Consider the following 8,065-nt stretch of genomic DNA (forward strand, 5'->3'; position numbering starts at 1 on the left):
AGCAATCCTGAGTCTTCCTTCACGTAGAGCTGCACCACCCGAATCTCCACAGCCATGACCTCCTCTATGTCTCTCTTTGTGTTTGCGTATTGTTTTTCTTGTCTTTTATAAATCCACTTGTCACTGGACTTGAGGTTCACCCTAAACACAACGTGATTTAATCCCATATACACAAATAATTGCTTTGAATAAATTCATTGTCTTAGCTACTTTTCCGTCACAGGACACAATAGCTGTCACCCACAATTTATAGGAGGAAAGCTTTATTTTGGTTCACAGTTTTAGAGGATTCAGTCCACAGGTGGCTGGCTTCAAAGCAAAAAAGAGGGTGGTGGAAAGATCTGGCCAAGGAATGTTGCTCCTGTCATGGCAGCCAGGAAGCAGAAAGTGAAGGAACTGGGGAGATAGATACAGCTTTCCAGGTCATACCCCTGGGGACCCCAACAACAATATATCTTTCTCAACCTTCTCATGATATCGTCCCTCTGTCAAGTGGTACTGTTCAAACAAGGGCTTGCTGGCTTCAGCTCTAATTATTCCTCACATTATTTTATCATGAGAAGGGTACCTATTGATGCAGTCACTGAAAACACAACACACCCAACTTTTTCAACTCCAGCTGGATTTTTTCCCTCCTTCCAGATTTGTAATCAAGGAGTGTCAACAATCCTTAGAACCCACTTTCGAGGTTGCCCCTCCTTAAGCTTCTGGTTGCTTTGTTTTCACTGATTTCATATTCCTTACCTAGTAACCAACTCTGATAATTTTTTTTTCTCTAAAATAGAATCTCATTCAATCATTAGGGAGAAATCAGGGTAGTTTTGAGCACAGAAATGGATGAAAGATCAAAATTATTGTCTTGTGGTTGAAAATGTTTTTAATACTTTTAGATGTTATTGTGTTAAAAAAAAACAAGAATGATGTTGCTGCTGTATGAAAATGTAGCCTCAGTAGTTTTATGCCTGTCTATAAATATCAGGCATAAATGAATAAACAGAAACTCCTAGAATTTTATATTGCAGTTCTTTTGAAAATAACTATTTCCATTGACTTCAGTGACAATTCAGGGTTTGTTTTACTTAGTTGTTCAATCCAGATCTTTTATTTAATGTTATTAAATCCAAACCTTAGATTCACTTAGAATGCTATTTTAATTTTATTATTTGTATTTTCTAGTGTAATAACTTTTAAAATGTTTGATTCCAGCTAGGAATCAAGTACTATAGGAGAACTCATTGATTTGTCATTTGACACAAAGTTCTTCCATCAAAGCATAAGTGTGGAGGTGAAACAATTTTAAACTAAAATTATTCATAAATAGCATATGAATTGGGTATCAATCAAATATTCAGTTCACATCTGGCTGTCTCATAGGTAAAAATTATAAAACTTAATTGCTATTATGTTTGATTTGCGCTTCTCAGGCTATACAATAATGAAAAGGAAGAAGCTTTATCTGAGTGACAAGGGGAGACTTAATTTTCTTCCCAGTAATAGGAAGCTCTAAATGGAAGAGGGCTGTCATATTGGTTACCATGTTGATTGCTGGAGTTGGCTTGGCCAATGAGGATCTCAATGAATCTTCTTTTAACTTCCAGAAGGTTGTATGTATAATGTATCATGATAAATGCTTTGCTAAGGCCTAGTTAAGGTCAAAAAGAAAAAGCAAAACTGGAAAGTAAAGGACGAAATGGAGAAATGAACGTATTCACTAAGTAGGGACACAGGAGAGCACTGACAATAAGGCAGTGGGCAATCTCCATCCCACTTGAATGGAGTAAACTCAGTGACTAAAATTTGAGTTTAAACTATCCAGTTATCTGGAAAATCATTATTTTATTTTATGTGAACTTATTTTGTTATCATTTATATACAATATGGACAAATCTATATACATGGGAAGCTAGCACTTTAATCGAAACTATTTCAGCATTACAATCAAAACTCTATCTATCATCCCAAAAAGATTCTTGTTTCTTCTCTGCAGATAGTGCTGGGCTCCAGCCCCAGAAAATATCAATCTGCTACTTTGTATCAATAAATATTAGCTGTTCTCATTTTAGGTATTTACATAAAAGGAATCATACATTAAGAAGTCATTTTGTCTGACTTTTTTGTTCAGCGCATCGTTTTTGTGATACAGTTGTGTTGTTTTTTCTAGAAGTACTTTTTCGCTATATTGCTGTGCAGTATCCCATTGTGTGAGTTGGTTACATTTTTTTCCGTTCACCTGTGAATGAGCAATTGGTATGTTGACAGTTTGCCACTATTCTGAATATATTTTTACACATTTTTGTAGATATATTTTTTAATTATCTTAGGTGAACACAGAGTAGTAAAAGTTGCTACATGGTAACTACCTGTATAATTTTATAAAATGGTAAATTTACTTTCTACTTTACAACCCCAAGGTATATATGAGAGTTCTAGTCATTTCATACCTGTGCTAATTTGAGAGATTTTTGTCCTTTCAGTATGTTGCTAGGCATATCACAATGTGCTCTTAATTTGGATTACCCGAATTTCTAATGATACTAAATATATTCTCTATTTTTTCATCATTTTATGTCTTTTTATGTCATTTTCATTTGGGTTGTCCTTTTAGTATTGAATTGTAAGAAATCTTTATATATTCTGTATATACTTTCAATGAGGATGTGCTTAGACCAAATGTAGCAACTTTCTTGAATTCTGGTTACTTGATGGAAAAGTAGAAAAGTTTGCAATTTAGAACTATTTTCCACAGATTGACAACCCAAAGACATTGTGTTTTTTTGAATAGCTGGGAGAAATAAACATTTTATCCAAAATTTTGGTAGAAGTATTACTGAAAAACTCCTATGTCTGAGACATTTCAGCTACAGCTATTTAATTCTTGCTCATCATCTTTGATACTGAAAAACGACTGATACCATCTAAGCTGCAGGACTGGGCCAGATTGTAGCTGAAATTCAGGATAGAGGATCAGCTATGGTCTGGGTCTTTAGTACTCCTGTCCTCAGCCAGAGGATGACAGTGGACCATCCTATGAGTTGAGGACTAGACTGTTCATTTGTAACCCATTGATTGGTTAGATCGTGGTAAAGGATTGAGCCCAATGTCAGTAGAGGGGGTAAATATTATTACAGACATGACAAATAAAGTCCTGTCAAGCTCTTCACTTCTTTGGACTACTCTGTGATTTCATCTTTCTGCAGAAAGACCCTGCTTTTGGTTCAGGTCCACAACAGTAGGACTATAGAGATTTGCAAGCAAATCAGACCTCAGTGCAATAAATGTAATGTGACCTTATTATTAGTTCCATGTATATATGAAAACTGAAACTTCCCTGTTACAGTATATGCTACTCAAGTACTTCAAAATATGACATCAGGCCTCTAGGACTACTGACGAGTAAATTATGATGGAAGTGTCAAATAGCAAAGGCCTTTATGGTTTTATAGGTTATAGTCTTCTTTCCACCTGGCTGAGTCAATTGAGTCAATGCACTCCATTTGCGATCCACTGGAGCATAATCTGTCTCACTTTCAAAGTTTACCACTTACACTAACATCTGCATGGGACCTGACAAGATTTTCACGATCTTCCCATTGTCAAGCTAAGTAGACACATTTCACTCTAATTTCCTTCTAGATCAGTGGCTGTTTACACACAGTTCATATCAATATTTCTTTTGTGTCTTTTCAGGTTTTACTTTCTCTCCCCCCAAAGGGACAGCATAAAATCAGGATCCAGGCATACACATTTTGAAAAATATTGCAAGTGCAAATGTGAAGTACATCCCTGACTGAAATCAAATTGACTCAATTCTTGGCAAAGACCTTTTAGAAGGAAAAATCCCAGTTACAGTTTTACTTAGAATCCTTCATAGTAAACTTATGTTGAATATATTGGTAAAAATCTTTAATTTTTCAAATTCTATTGTATCATCATCATTTTACTTTTGATTAATCATATAAAGTGAGACAAAAGATATAGCCCTGCAAAATCAGAGAATGGAGATAGTGATATTACCTCCTCTGCACAGGAGGGTTAAAGTAGTCTGGAACTCGTTTCATTACTTACCTGCAGCCATTCTAGCACCAGTAGTTTAATAAAATCCTCTGAGTAAAACAGGTACAGGGTACATGATCATGGAGAAAAGGGAAAAGAAAAGAAATAGCCCATGTGAAATTAGCAGGCTCAGTGACTAAGTTTTCTCATGTTTTAAAAATTATATATCAAGTCAGAAGTAAAAAGCAAACAACCGACGACAGTATTTATGAATGTGGATCAACAATTGGTAGCTAGTCAAAACCATCTGTTTTATTTACATAGACACATTCTATAAATTATATGCACATATATATCTCTCTCATGGATGTAAGAAATATTTATGTGAATAAATATATAGCATGAGCTTGAGAAAGTATCTCTTGGAATAGAGCCACTTCCAGAAGTCTAGAAGTTCAGAGGCCTGAAAGATGACTTCCTGACTGTGAGATTCTTAGCAAGAAATGTTTCAACAGTTCTATTGCAGTAAAGCTGACATACATAAGTTGCACTTGTTCACGTTGCACAATTTTATAAGTTTGAAACTGTCACCAGAAACAAAAAATAAACTTGCTTATACCCCTCAAAATTTTCTCTTGCTTGTGTATAAACCCTATGTGTAACTCTTCTCTTTCAGTTAACCATAGACTACACTTCTATCAATATTTGCTTCATTTTCTTGAAAGGATAACTAGGCATACAATAAATAATATTTTTCACCCTTCTTTTTATTCAACATAATTATCCTGAAACTCATTCATATTGAGGTATTAATCAGTATTTCATCCATGTATGTGAGTGATATGCAAATCAATATACTATACTCTGTTCATCCATTCATAAACTGGCCGACGTTTGTGTCGTTTCCATGTTTGAGCTCTCATAAGAAAACCACCATGAACCTATGTGGCTACATCACGGGCCAATATGCTAAGTGCACCTGTAACACTTTAAGAAGCTGTCAGTCTTCAAATTGTGTCATTTTGCGTTCCCATCAGCAGGCTATGAGAGTCCCACTATCTCTACTTTCTCACCAGCACGTGGTAGGACCAGTGTTAATTTTAGCTAATTTAGTGCCACTCTCATAGCAGTATCTCATTATTGTTCTAATTTGCATTCCCATGGTAACAAACAGTGTTAAAAAGGTCAGCTACTTGTTTACCGCCCATATATCTTCTTTTGTAGAATATCTGTTTAAGCCCTTTTTATCCATCTTTAAGTGTTATTTTGTTTATTTTCTTACTACATATTGTAAATTTGTTAGTATTCAGTTTAAAAGATTGGCACCAGATAGGTAATTTAAATATTTACTTCCATTCTGTTGCCTTTTGAAGAAGTTTTTAATCTCAATAAATCCAGTTTTCTTTACTTTTCAAGACTCCAATTCGTTGTAATAGACAAGAAATTTTTGCCTAACCCAAGATCATGATCTCTGTTTTCTGGATGATTTATAATATTATAGTTTCAACTTAGGCGCTTGGTCAATTTTTAGTTAATATTTAATACTGTCATATATGAAATAAAGTTCATTTTTGTGTATGAATATATAGTTGTTCGTACATCATCATTTGTCAAAAAGACCAATCTTTCTCTTCTAAATTAAGAATATTTAAAGTAGCTATTATATACATACATTATGATACATATTACAAAAATGAGTTTAAATTCTACCTTCTGTAAAACGAATTTCCTGGAATATTAGGATAAATTTTGCTTTCACTTCAAGTCACAACCGATGCTACAGTATAAGGTAAGAATTGAGCTGGGGATTTAGCTCGGAGTTTCCACTACCTGCCTCTCAAGTGCAAGGTCCCAAGTTCGGTCCCTGGTACCAAAAATAAAAAAAAGAATTGAAATGTCAAAAACTAAACTAAGCAAATTGATTTGAGGCTGATTTTGAATATGCAGTCAAGTTAAATGACCCATACTGATCTACTCACACTCCTATGGCCTATGTTTATTATCATTTAATGAAATACCTATTTATTTTAAATACAAGGTGGTAACTTCTCTATAGCTGAATAACAGAGAATTTCTACATTACGAAATTCTTTTCCAGGGCATAGGTTGCCAACTTAGGATCACTGGATGATGAAGGCAGAATGTCAGCGAGTCAGAGAGTGGGGTCTTTCTCCCAAATCAGGACATATGCTCTTTCAAACATTATTCTGCCTATGTATTCCACAGAACTATCTAGGCAAAACAGATTTTCCTGTGTTCAGTCTATTTTGAAATAATAAAATAAATGATATATGACATATCTGGTATGAGCACTTCAAAGCTTTGTTGGCTATATTACATCTTTATATAACCTAAAATGTTCAATTTATTTCTGGAGACAGGAAGTGATATTCAAAGGAGAGTATTAAAGTTATTTTTCAAGTTTTACTTTATAAATGTATAAATAATATTTAATACTAGATGACCCTGCCTCCACCTTCTGAATACAAATGAAACCACTCAAAATATATAACTTGAAACAGAAATAAAAGGAGAAAAACTATGAGCCCTAATATGACTTTGATAATCAACCACTGAAAATTTGTTTTGGTCTACTAAGAAAACTTCCCGTTTTCACAAGAAGCAAATACGTGCCTATTTGTATAAAAATGTGCCTACAAGAAGCACACATATCTATACACACACTACATGTACACACAAGCACACACATACCAATCACAACATACACTATAAAAGAAATATACTCAAATATGTATTACCTCTGCTTTACTAAAAAATAAAACCATCTATAGTCTTTTACAGTTTGCCAGGTCTATATAAAGGTTCAGTGTCTTTGGAAAGTTTCTCTCAAACTTTTTTTCTTTTGCTACCTATGTAAACTCTCCTTCCCTAACTTATCAAATTTATAGATAGAAATCCTCACCAAGCATGAGTATTATGTTTAGAATGAACACTGGGATTTGTTACTTATTTATTCATCCTAATGGTAACACACATATTTTTGCTGCTACTTTATGAGCTTCATTTGTTTTCTTCATATTTTAAAGAACAACTAGAACCCAGGCTTGCATTTCACAGGCTATATAGCTATATAGATTCTCAGTGTCTTTCATTTCTGAATAACTATAATGGTACGCTGGGACATGGTATTCTAACGGCGAAGAGAGGCCAACATAATGTAGACAGTGAGAACATTTGTACCTCAGGGCTTCCTGACTCTATTACAATGCATAATGATTCAGTGAAGATCCCAGGCATCTGGCCATGGCTGTATCTACATAACTTGCTGCAGAGATAATCTTCCCCTGGTATGGGTTCCCAGAAAGACTTGTGATTTTTCTTTACTCTGTCAGCTCACTTGCTTTTAAATTGCCCCATTAATGCTTTTTATGACCTCTTTTGCTAAATGTACCGTAAAATTATGCTATCTTGCTTGCACATATATGATGGTGCCTGACACACAGAAGGTAAACAAATCAATGTGTATTGAATAAATAGGGTTAGTTGTGAACAATCAACAATTCCAAATTGATTTTTAAAAATTCTTTATTTCATCATTTAGCAAATTTTGAGCAAATGTCTATGAATAATTCACCTATAGAGCTTGATTGTAACGATAACAAAAATTATATAATTTCTGATTTCAAATCATTTGGAGTCAATTTAAATTTTGTAATTGCTGAAATGTTTAAGATAATTTGGGGCTGTGTGTGGTGATGCGTGCTTATAATCTTGACAACTCAGGAGACAGAGGCTGGAGGGTTTCTAAGTTCAAAGCTAGCCTGAGTAGCTCAGTGACAATGTTTCACTGTAACAACAACAACAACGCAATAATGATAAAGCTTGAGAAGGACTAAGAATGTAGCATAGTGCTTTAATATATGCACAACATGTGCAGCTCTGGGTTCAATTCTCAGTACTGAAATATAATTAAAAGCAAAAATACAGGGCCGGGGATTTAGCTCAGTGGTTCCGCCACCTGCCTTGCAAGCACAAGGACCAAGTTTGATTCCCGGTACCAAAAAAAAAAAAAAAAAAAAAAAAAAAAAAATAAAAAACAAAAAAATACAAA

Source organism: Fukomys damarensis, unplaced genomic scaffold (assembly GCF_012274545.1).
Source record: "Fukomys damarensis isolate Sample0158 unplaced genomic scaffold, DMR_v1.0_HiC HiC_scaffold_21, whole genome shotgun sequence".
Classification (NCBI taxonomy): domain Eukaryota; kingdom Metazoa; phylum Chordata; class Mammalia; order Rodentia; family Bathyergidae; genus Fukomys; species Fukomys damarensis.